The 12,018-nt window shown below is 35.7% G+C and overlaps 1 protein-coding gene across 1 annotated transcript in view; it reads left to right on the top strand.

Annotated features, from left to right (window-relative positions):
* The first annotated feature begins 934 nt into the window (after positions 1-934).
* PJA2 (praja ring finger ubiquitin ligase 2) overlaps positions 935-12,018 on the top strand; it is a 60,165-nt gene continuing 49,081 nt past the window's right edge. Inside the window, exon 1 of the mRNA XM_087815482.1 lies at positions 935-1,078. The gene's annotated coding sequence lies outside the window, so the exon portion shown is untranslated. The remainder of the gene's footprint in view (positions 1,079-12,018) is intronic.

The following is a 12,018-nucleotide window of genomic DNA, read 5'->3' as shown; positions in this document are numbered from 1 at the left end:
CGATTAACTGAACTGTTAGCCGAGTTTAAATTAAGCAAAGTGTTCAGGGACTACAGCTGTAGTATTTATTTTAGTTGCACGTGATGGGAGCTGTTACTTCGCAGCCTGACAACCGATCCCCCCCCAAATTGGAAGGCTCTGGTGGGGCCAAGGCTCGGAAGAGGGGCCGCAGGCCTCCCCTGTCACCCGCCCCAACAGAGTCAGAAACGTGAGGGGCAAGCGTCTGACTACGGGGTGGGGGTGGGGGGAGAAGGAACGGTGTAGGGCGCAGACTCAGGCCGGGCGAACGCGCCCTTCCTCCGTCTAGTTTTTTCTTGTGCCCCGTACCCCTCGTATCTGAACCGCACCGGAGCGAACGTCAGGCCAGGAGACCTCAACCTTGTCAGTCAGGTTTCCAGCCGAACCAGGATTGACTTCTAATGCATCCATTTTGGTTGTCGCTGTGCTAATTTCCGAAAACCTAGCTGCGCCAGGCCTGCCCTGCGCTCTACACACCCCTTCCCCTCCCCGAGACCCCGCCCTCTTCTCCCAGCCGTACCCACAAAAGGCAGTGCGGCTCAGCCCCGCGCCCCGCCGCGCCGCGCCCCGCCCCGAGCGTCGCCGTGCTGCAGCGAGCGGGGGCGGGCCCGACGGGGCGGGGCGGCCGCGGAGCAGCGTCGTCCTTCCTGTCTCCGGCCAATCTCAGAATCCCCCCTGACCGAGCAGGGAGGACCCGGTGCGGAGACGGTCTCAGTACTTTTTCCCTTTTTCTGCCACGTCCCAACCATTGACATGAGCCCACTCCTCAGGTTGCGATTGGATATGTGGATTTTCCCCCCCGCAGAAGCTCTGTAAGCCTACTGGTCAGTGCTGCCTTGGGGGCGGGGTTTGCGTGCCCTCCCCCCCTTTGCCTCTATCGCGGCGCAAGGGGCGGGACCCGCCGCCGCCGCCTCTGCTTCCGCCGCCGTCGCCGCCGCCCCGGGCGCCGCCACCTGCCGCTGCGCGTTGGTCGGGGGAGGAGTCGGAGGCGGAGAAGAAGGCGGTGGTGGCGGGTGGAGGATCGAGCGCTGTTCTCGCTCCGGAGCCGCTGCACACTTCGGTGAGGGGCTTTTTTTTTTTTTTTTTTTTTTAAATCTGGCTTGTTCTGATGTCGGGTATGTGAGGGTCGGGCGAGGAAATTGCTGCCTTTACCTCCTCCCTCTCGTAATTTCCCTCTAGAGGGAGCGGGGCCTGTCTCGGGTCCGCTGCGCCGGCCATGGTGGGTGGGGTTGATAGCTGGTGAGAGGCCTGCTTCGCCGCCTGGGCCCTGTCCAGCTGGGTCCCGGCGCCGCGCTCGCGTCCGGGCGGATGACATCGATCGATATCGGGGGTCTCCGCCGTCCGCTTTTTCTGCTGCCTCTTCTGCTGTCCTTGGTGCCGTGGCCAAGGACCCGCCGCCTTCGCCCCGCACTCTGCACTGTATGAGTTTCCTGTCACTAACACCCCCACCCACCTTCCCTGCCCATTTCCAGTCACCCAGCGCAGAGCTGACCCATCCTGCGCCATAGGCCTGCTGCCCCCCTCTCCCGAAAAACCGTCCGTTGCCGTCGCTCTGCTGCCGTATTTGCATTTTCCCCGATTATCACCGAGGCTCGGGCCCGCAGTCGTTCTTGTCCCGATATTAGCACCATTTCATCAATGCTTCTCCCCACGAAAGATGTCAGGTCAGAACACGCCTCTGGCAGAGGCACCTTCACTGGAGGCCTCCCTAAGATTACAGCTTTTAATCATTTTGCGCACGTTCAAAATGGTGAGCGTAAAGCCTCTCAGTCCAAGTTAAAGAACAGGGGAGGAGATAGCCTTTTTGCAGGGAGGAAGAAGAATCTATTTAGGAGATGCCCCTCTCCAGGAATTATTATTATTAGTACATACTCATAAGCACTGCTGTCAATCTGCTGATGCTGTGAAGTTTACGATTTTTTAAAAAGGCCTCATAGGTTGTTTTTATCATGAACTATTTGATCAGTTAACATTTTTAAAATGGCAGTCACCTCTGCTGAAGACCAGATCATTTGAAGAGTATGTAAACATGAACAGAAATAAACGTTTGAGCCATTTTTTCAATTTTTAAATTGCCTTATGAAATTCATGCCTTTTTTTATATGCAATGCCTTTGTTTTTTGAAAATTAACTGCAGACATGTAAGCTTGATGTAAAATTCAGCAATATAGAAAAAGAATGATTAGGTGAACTGTGAACATTTCTTTTAATTCCCCAGTCCCATTTCAATGTGGAGAGTTAACTGTTTATGTGCGTCTTTCTAATTGCACTTTTAAACACATATACATACATGTAAAGTTGTTGGGTAAGATGGTATACCAGACACATTGATACATCACTTGCTTTCTTTACTTAATTATATATCTTGGGTATCTTGTTACATATAGGTCTCCCTAATACTTTTTTTAAAAAGGCAAAGTAATATTTCATTAGTTTGATTGGACTAGGATTTATTTAACCATGACCCTTACTGAAAGACATTTAAATTAATTAGGTTTTTTTGATAGCACAAATAATGCTTTCTTTAAAGCTAACTTAAATTTATTGATGTTTTTAATTACAAACTTTAATCTTTCTAAATTTTAAAAACACACACAGTATGGGAGAATATAAGGTTCTCCTCCCACTTCCTCTAGTTGTACTTTCAGTCAACTGTTCAGGTAACTTCCACTGTCTGTATCTGATTATTTCTGGAGCATGGTTCCTAGAAATGAAATTGCCGGGTTAAAGGGTAGGCATACTTTAAATTTTAATAACCTTTTCTTCCATTTAATAACCACTATTCTTTTCAAAGTTACTCATTACTGTTTTTTATGCATTTCTTCTCCAGATGAACTTTAGACTAAACTTGTAAATGAAATAAAAATCTTTAAGTATTTTGAATAAGGTTATATTGAAATTTTAGATTAATTTGGAGTGAACTGACCTTTATAATATCGAGTCTTCTTCCCTCAGAAATGTATGTATGTATGGTATCATTCTATTTTATTCACATCATCTTTATATTCTTAGGGAAAGTTTTATATAGTTTTCTTTTTTCCGTATTTATTACATTCCTTCCTATAGTTCCAACTGTTTTTTGATTTGATTGCTCTGGTGCATGGAATTTTCAGTAACATTTTATTTTTTTATGGTTATAGGTAAGCTTTTGAATTTTTTGTTTTGTTTATCATGTATCAGATCACTTTTTTGAGTTGATCTTCTGAAAATATTCACAGCTTTGTGGCGTTCTATTCAATTTTTATAACTCACTACTCTGCCTATTTTATGGCCTATGTAATGTTGATTAATAGCAGTGATAGCTAAAAACTTGGTTTTGTGTCTGACTTTAAGGGAAATGCTTCTGATGTTTTAGCATCAATTATGATGTTTGCTTAGAGAATATTACATTAAAATATTTTCTTCTATTCTTGGCTTTCCAAGATGATGTTATTGTAGTTCATTTCTGATGACATTTTTACAAATCATAAATGGGCATTGAATTTTACTGATGTTTTTGACGTCTTTTGAGTAGTTACCTAAGGGCATCACTAACGTTCCCTGGTTAATATTTTCCCAAGAGATCCCCTTTATAAAGAATCAACTATATTGAGAATAATTTATGTATTGAATATATGTAAAAGTGTATATTTAAAATGTACAGCTCAATGTGTTTTGACAAATGTTTACAACTGTATCATCACCACCACAGTCAGTAGTAAAATATTTCCATTACAGTATTCAAGATCTAGAATAGTTCTGTTATCCCCAAAAGTTTCCTTCTCTTTTGCATTAAGTCACATTTGCACCCTAGGCCCCAGGAAACCATTTGTCCTCTTTTTCTCACTATAAATTGGTTTCATTTGTCTAGCATTTCATATAAATGGAGTAATGTAATAGTAATAAGTACTCTTTTGCATCTTACCTTTTTTCTCTCAGCTTGATGTTTTTGAGGAACATCCATGATTTGTGCTTAACGGGTTCACAACTTTTTACTGCGGAGTCAATGGTATATTAATTTATTACAGTTTGTTGACCATTTCACTTATTTATGGATATTTGGATTATTTCCAGTTTGATGCTGTTATTAATAAATAAAGCTTCTATGAATATTCATTCATGAGTTTTTGTGTAAACATATGTTTTCATTTCTCTTGGGTAAATACCTAGAAATAGGTTTGTTGGATTGTATGGTAAGTGAATGTTTAACTATAAGAACCTGCCAAACTGTTTCCCATTTTACAGTTCCAGTTGCTCTGTATCATCAACACTTGTCTTTCAGTCTTCTTAATTTTTGCCCCCCTAATGGGTATGTGGTAGTGTCACACTGTAACTGTAATTTGCATTTATCTGATAAATAACACCAAGAATTTACTCAGAAGTTTATGGGTCATTTGTATGTCTCCCTTTGTGAAGTATCTGTTCAAATATTTCACCGTTTTTAAAGATTGGTGTGTTTGTCTTACTGAGTTGTAAGAATTCTTTGTACATTTATTATACAGGTGCTTTATCCCACACAGACACATATACACACATTGCAATCTAAAGCTTACTTTTGTATTTTCCTAACTTTTTAAAATAGAAGAACTTTTCATTTTGATGACATTTAAATGGTCAGTTTTTTCTTTTATTGTTTGTGTTTCTATGTTAAGTTTCCACAGTGAAAAGTTGTGCAGATTTCCTCTTACGTTTTCTTCTACAAATTTTACAGTTCTTGCTTTACTGTCAAGGTGTATCATCCATTTGAGTTCATTTTTTTATATGGTGTGAGATAGAGGTCAAGGCTCACTTTCCGAGTTCTAGCATCATTTGTTGGAAACACTTTCCTTTACTCACTGAATTAACTTAGTCAAAACTGAATTGACCATATACGTGAGTCTGTTTCTGGAGTATTCCTTTGATCTTTGTACCTATCACTTTGCCAGTACCACACTGTCATAGTCATTGTTGCTTTCTAGTAAGTATTGAAATAAGGTAATGTGAGTCCTCCAACTTTATTCTTTTTCAGAATCATTTTGGCTATTTTAGCTCCTTTGCTGTTCCATAAATTTTTTAGAAGTGATTTGATTTCTACAAAAAGTACTGAGGGGATTTTCATTTAGATTGTATTGAAAGCATTGATCAGTTTGGAAAGAATTGATATCTTAATATTGAGTCTTCCAATTAATGACCACAGGAGATATCTCTATTTATTTAAATCTTCTTTGATTTCTTTCATCAGCATTTTGTAGTTTCAGCATATAGGTGTATGCTGAAAAAATCTCATTTTTGTTAGATTTATATCCAGGTATTTTATCACTTGTGATACCAGTGTAAATGATAATTTCCTTAAAATTTAGTATCAGTTGTTCATTGATAGATAGTATGCAGACATACAATTGTTTTTGTATACCTTGAATCTGGCAACCTTGCTAAATTCACTTAATCTAGTAAGGTGTTTTTCCTTAAAATTTAGTATCAGTTGTTCATTGATAGATAGTATGCAGACATACAATTGTTTTTGTGTACCTTGAATCTGGCAACCTTGCTAAATTCACTTAATCTAGTAAGGTGTTTTTTTTTTTCATAGTTTCTTTGGCATTTTCCCATGTAAATAATGATGTCATTTGCAAATAAAGTACAGTTTTATTTCATTTTCACTTTGTTTGTATATATATTTCACCCTCCCCCCACCTTATTTTTTTGGCTAGGATCTCCAGCCTGGTATTAAACAGGAGTGGTGAGAGCAAGATATTTTTGTCTTATTCCTGATCTTGAGAGGAAAGCTTTCAGTCTTTAAGTATAAAGGGCCTTTTGTGAAGTTATTACGTATAGTGTTACATTAAGTGTAATAGGCCTTTTATCAAGGTAAGGATGTTCCCATTCCGTTCCTAGATTGCTGAGAGTTTTTATTATGAGTGGACATTGAGTTTGCTCAGATTTTCTTGCTGTGTTTGTTGAAGTGATCATGTGGATTATCTTCTTTGATCAGCTAATAAGTTGAAATACATTGATTTGTTTTCAAATGTTAACTTGCATTTTCTAGGTATACCACCCTTGGGCATGATGTATTGTCATTTTCATATATTAGTGGATTCCATTTGCTAATATTTTGTTGAATACTTTTTTATATCTGTTCATGAAAGATGCTTTTTTATATATTTTTGTATCAGGATAATGCTGGCCTCATAGAGTTGGAAAGTGTTTCTTCTTGTACTTTCTGAAAAATTTTAGATAGGCTTAATATTTGTTTCATAAATATTCATTAGAATTTGCAAAACTAACCCATATGGGCCTAGAGTTTTCTTTGTCGGAAGGTTTTATTTATTTACTTTAAATATATCTTTCTTGATTTCAGAGAGAGGAAGGGAAAGGGGGGGAGAGAGATAGAAACATCAATGATGAGAGAGTTGTCATTGATCGGCTGCCTCCTACCACGCCCCCGACTGAGGATTGAGCCCACAACCTGGGCATGTGCCCTGACTGGGAATTGAATTGCCATCTCCTTGGTTTTAAAGGATAAATTTAATTTCTTTTAATGGGTATAGGATGATTAGGGTTACCTTTTTTTGAAAGCTTTCAGTCTTTGACTATATGAGTTGCCTTTACTCATTAGGGTGAGCTTTAACAGTTTGCCTTTCAAAGAATATATCTATTTCATCTATTCATTGCCAAAAAGTTGTTTCTTTATTATCCTTGTAATGTCTGTGGCACTTGTAGTGATATCCTTTCTTCCATTACTGATACTGACAATGTGTCCTCTCTTTTGTCTTTATTAATGTGTTTTCAGGTTTATCAAAAATTTTTAATTAGTTTTTCCAAAGATCCAGTGTTTTTTTTTATTGCTTTTTACGTTTTTAATTTCATTGATTTCTGCTCTTTACTATTTCTTTTTGTATGCTTTGGGCTTAAATCTACTCTATTGTAATTCCTTAAGGTGTAAGTTTAGGCCATTGATTTGAGACTTGCTTTTCCTTCTTAGCACTTCTCACCAATTTTGTTATTTTAATATTTTCTAAGTTCTTATGTGACTTTCACTTTGACTTATGTGTTATTTACAAGTATGTTATTTAATTTCCAAATATTTGATGATTTTACCTAATTTCTGTAATTGATTTCTATGTTTAATTTTGTTGAAAATGGATAATATCGATTATATAATTTCTCTTAAGCTCTTCGAAGGTTTTTTTATGGCCTAGAATATGGTTAGACTTGGTCAATGTTCTGTGTGCACTTCCAAATAATGTGTATTCTGCTTTTGGGTGGAGTATCCTATAACTTCTGTATTCCATATTAAAGATTAATTTCAATATTTTATATTAAATATGCTCTAATTGTCATGTCAGGTTGATTGATGGTGCTTATTAGGTTGTCTGCTTCCTTACTGAGATTCTTTCTACTTGTTTTGTTGATCACCACAGGAGGAGTTTAAGTCTCCAAGTATAATGGCATATTTATTTCTCCTTTTTGTTTTAACAGGTTTTGCGTCATGTATTTTGAACCTCTGTTGTTAGGTGCATATATATTTAAGATTGTGTATCTCCTTGGTGAATTGACTCATTTGTCATTATATAATATTCCTCTTTATCTTAGGGAGTATTTCTTCTTCTGCAGTCTACTTTATCTGATATTAATATTTCCACAACACCTGTCTTTCAGTTAGCTTTTACATGATGTATCTTTTTATTTTGAATTTATGCCTTTATATTTAAAGTGGGTTTGCTGTAGACAGCTCACTTTTTTAATCCATCCTGACAATCTGGCTTTTTAATTCGGTTTTTTAAACCATTTATGTTTAGTGTAATTATTGATGTGATTGGATTTAAATCTACCATCTTACTAGTTTTCTATTTAACCCATTTGCTCTATGTTTTGTGACCATTTCATCTTTATTTTACCTTCACTACTTATTTTGATTATTTTGTTTCTGTATGGTTCACATTATGCATCTTTAATTCCAGTCTATATTCAAGCAATGTAATACCATTTTTTATAGTGTCAGAGCCCTACAGCAGCATATTTTCAATTTATCTTTACTGTAATCTTTGGCACTATTATTGTCATACATTTTGCTTTTACTTGTGCCATGCCATAAATATATAATAGCTTGCTGTTACGTTTGCTTTAGACCTGCACTGTCTAGTATCTTAGTCACTAGTCAGTGTGACTATCTCTATTGTGGTAGCCATTTTTCAAGTTTTAGTTACATGTAGCTTTTAGTTTTAACTAAAACTAAGATGTAGAATATTTCTGTCTCACAAAATTCTGTCAGACAGTGCTACTTTACATAGTTCTGGTTTGAAATGACTAAAAATAAGAAAAAAAAATTTACATTTACCTTCACTTTAATTATCTTTAGAGTTCTTCACTTTTTTATAGAATCAAGTATTTGTTCTTTCTGCCTGAAGAACTTTGCAGTTCAGATCTACTGGTAACAAAGTTTCTTGGATTGGCTTACAATACTTTATTTTACCTTTTCTTTTGAAAGATATTTTGCTGGATACAGAATTCTTGTTTACAGTGTTTTTCTCACACGTTATCACTTTAAGGATGCCATTATATACTCTTTGGCTTACGTTGTTTCTGACAAGAAGTTGTAATTCTTTATTCCTCTTTCTGCATCAAAATGTTGCCTTTATTGTTGGGTTTTTATAGTAGGTTGAATATGATTTGTCGTGTGTGTGTGTGTGTGTGTGTGTGTGTGTGTGTGTGTGTGTGTGTGTTTTGTATTTATCCTGATTTTTGTGGTTCACCACTGAGTTTCTTAGATTTATGGTTTGATCTTTTATTCACATTTAGAAAATTCTCAGCATTTTTCATCTAATAGATCTTATGTACCACTTACTCTTTTCTTGTGGGATTCCAGTTACACAGGTGGTACTTCATTTGCTACATTTCCACAATTCTTGGAGGCTTTGTTCTGTTGATTCTCACACACAGATTTTTTAAAAATTACTTTGTAATTCAGTTTGGGTAATTTCTCATGACCTGTCTTGAAGCTCATTTATACTTTCCTTGACTGGTCTTTTTATGAGCCTATAAAATACAATCTCCATCTATGTTAATGCGTTCTTTATTTCTTTCAATTTTGTTTTCATTCTTGAAATCTTTGATCTGTTTCTTAACCCTACCCTAGGAGTAAAGGCCCTTTTTCTTTTAGCTAGCCCCTAGTCACAATGGAGGAAAGTGATTGCTGCCCTCCTCTCAGTGGATCAGTGCCTTTTTTTTTTTTTTAAGTAGGGGTTATGATTTAGATAGGGTTTCATTCGTTTCCTACATTTGCAGTCACTCTCTTACTTCTGCCACTGAAAAATGGCTTCTTTAGTCTCCCAACCTGTTTCTAATCTTTTCAGCACCCAGTAGAGATCTGTGGACAAGAGCCTGTATGTTTCTGCAATTCTCAGAGATTCTATACTCTTCATCTTTACCTGCAATATAATTACCTGACAGAAGGACACTTAAACGCTCTTTAGAGGGAAGTAAATTATCCAGAGCCTCTAGAAAATCACATCCAGCATTCAGGAAGGATACACTTTGTAATTTCTATGGGAACTATTAAAAGAATGACGCTAAAAGGTATATCAAATAAGCTAGTAGATAAAATGGAATTGTACCAAAGAAATCAAGAAAGGAAGAATAAAGGAACAAAGAACCGATAAGAAAAATGAAAATAAGATGATACTTAAACCCATGTACATTGGTAATTATGTTCAATTTAAATGGATTAAATGCTTCAGTGAAAATACAAATATTATTGGGCTTTAAAAATAAGTGAGATCCAACTATATTCTCTTTATAGAAAAAAAAAATACTTTAAATGTAAAGGCTCAGATAGGATGAAAGTAAAAAGATGGAATAAATATTGTCTGCAAACACTCATCAAAAGAAAGTTTATGTGGTTCTATTAACATTGTACAAGATAGACAAGGCAAAAGAAGTATTTAAGTGATGAAGAGGAAAATAGAATAAGTGGGTCAGTTCATCAATACAAAAAACCTTAAGGTTTTTATAGTTTTATACGCATGTATTAGTAAAGACGAAAGGTTGAAAGTTGGTAGTATATACTCCAAACTGAAAGGGAGAAACAAATCAAACTCAATGAAAGAGAAAGAAATAGTAAATGTAAAAATAGAAATCAATGAAATAGAAAAATTTTATTGTCAGTTTGTTGAGAGGACTTTTTAAAAATAATAAATTTATAACGAACTGATGAACAAAAAAATGGGAGAAGACACAAATTACCAATACCAGGAATGAAAAGGGGGGCATCACTGCAGATTCTATAGATATTGTTAATAAAAGGAAATTACGAACAACTTTATATTAATACATTTGATAATTTAAATGAGAGATCATAATCCTTAAAAAACACAATTTATCAAAACAGACATGAAAAAATTGAAAATCTGAGTTGTCCAATGTCTGTTAAACAATTTGAATTAATCATAGAACTTTTCCACAAAGAAAATCCCAGGCCCAGATGGCTTCACTGGTAAATCTTCTAAACATTTAACTAAGTTATGATGTCAGTTTTACGCAGACTGTTCTGAAAATAGAAAAGGGGGGGAGAAAAAACATTTTCCAGGATATTTTATGATTTTAGGATAATGCTGATAGGAAAACCTGACAAGAACATGACAAAGAAAAGAAATTGTATGCTAATATTTTTCATGACCATACCTACAGAAATAATTCAGTGATATGTAAAAAGGGTACTATATCACAGACTTATACCAGGAATGCAAGATTGGTTTAATGTTTTTAAAATATTCAATGTAATCTACTTTAACAGAACAATGTAGAAGAACCATAAGATCATCACTGTAGATACAGAGAAATCATTTGACAAAATTCAACATTTGTTTGTGTTAAAAATCCTTCTCAAATTAGGAATCAAAGGAAACATCCTTAATTTTTTAAGACTATCAACAAAAAATCCACAGCTAATATCATAGTGAGTGAAAGTTCTAGCCAAATATTGGAGGAAACTGGAAGAATTCAGGATCCATTCCAGTTTACAGGTAGAAAACAACCTCAAAGACAACAGTACAGAATCTGATGTCCACAAAGGTATATTACTGAAATATAATTTTTCTTTTTATAATCATTCCCATTTCTATAAAAGATGACTATAATGAGACTAATTTGTGTCCAAAATGAAGTCTAGTTTTAATAAATTTGGCTTGATTATTTACCTAAGTGACAAAGGAATAGTGGCTGACCATATTAGGCTCTTCTAAGTCTGCTTTGCTGCAACTTTTCATAAAGAATTTCAGATTGAACTTTCAAAAACTTCTCAGGGCTAGAAAGCCAAGCTGAGGACTTGTTCAGTTGTGTCCTGTTATAAGGAGAACAGATTTTTATTGAATTTATGCAAATACATATATTGTAAAAAATAGGAATATTTAATAAGAGTTTCTGAATTCTGGAGGGATCAGGTAGGGAGAAAAAGGTAAGTTTTTCAACTTTTGTTAACAAAGGTACACTTTATCAAATTGCTGTAAGTTGTATAGATGGTATAAAATAGAGGAAAAGGGAGCCCTTTAAATCTGGAAACAAGATATTAAAGAACTAGCAATATTTTAAATGAAGTCATAGAAATTATAACCATCTTTATTATTTTATTTAGTGTTAATGTAATTCTTGTTTTGCTTCACCTTGGGTTAATAGCTTAATGAATCAAATCAGTTTTCCATTAAAGTTTAAAAATTTTTTACTTTCAGTTCAGTGTTATGATCTTAAAGTTATCTTAGATCATGTGAACTTAAAAAACATTTGGATTAATTTCTATAATTCTGAGAGTATACTTGCTTTATAAAACACTTTTTTAAAGACAAATAGAGCTTTTTACAAATTCATTTTGGCAATACCATTTGGAGACGGAAAAATGTATAACACAGACAAAACATTCAGAAAGACATAAACAGATCTTACTGCTTTTGTTTTGAAATGTTTATCCATGTCTCATGTGTAAAACTCAAAAGTTATTGGATACAAATTGTGTTTCTGGCAAATGAACTAAGTTAAGGTTACTTGCTCAGA

The sequence above is a fragment of the Miniopterus natalensis genome, chromosome 3 (genome assembly GCF_054644295.1).
Source record: "Miniopterus natalensis isolate mMinNat1 chromosome 3, mMinNat1.hap1, whole genome shotgun sequence".
Taxonomy (NCBI): Eukaryota; Metazoa; Chordata; class Mammalia; order Chiroptera; family Miniopteridae; genus Miniopterus; species Miniopterus natalensis.
The sequence above is the reverse complement of the archived record's forward strand: the minus strand, read 5'-3'. Positions and strand labels throughout refer to the sequence as shown.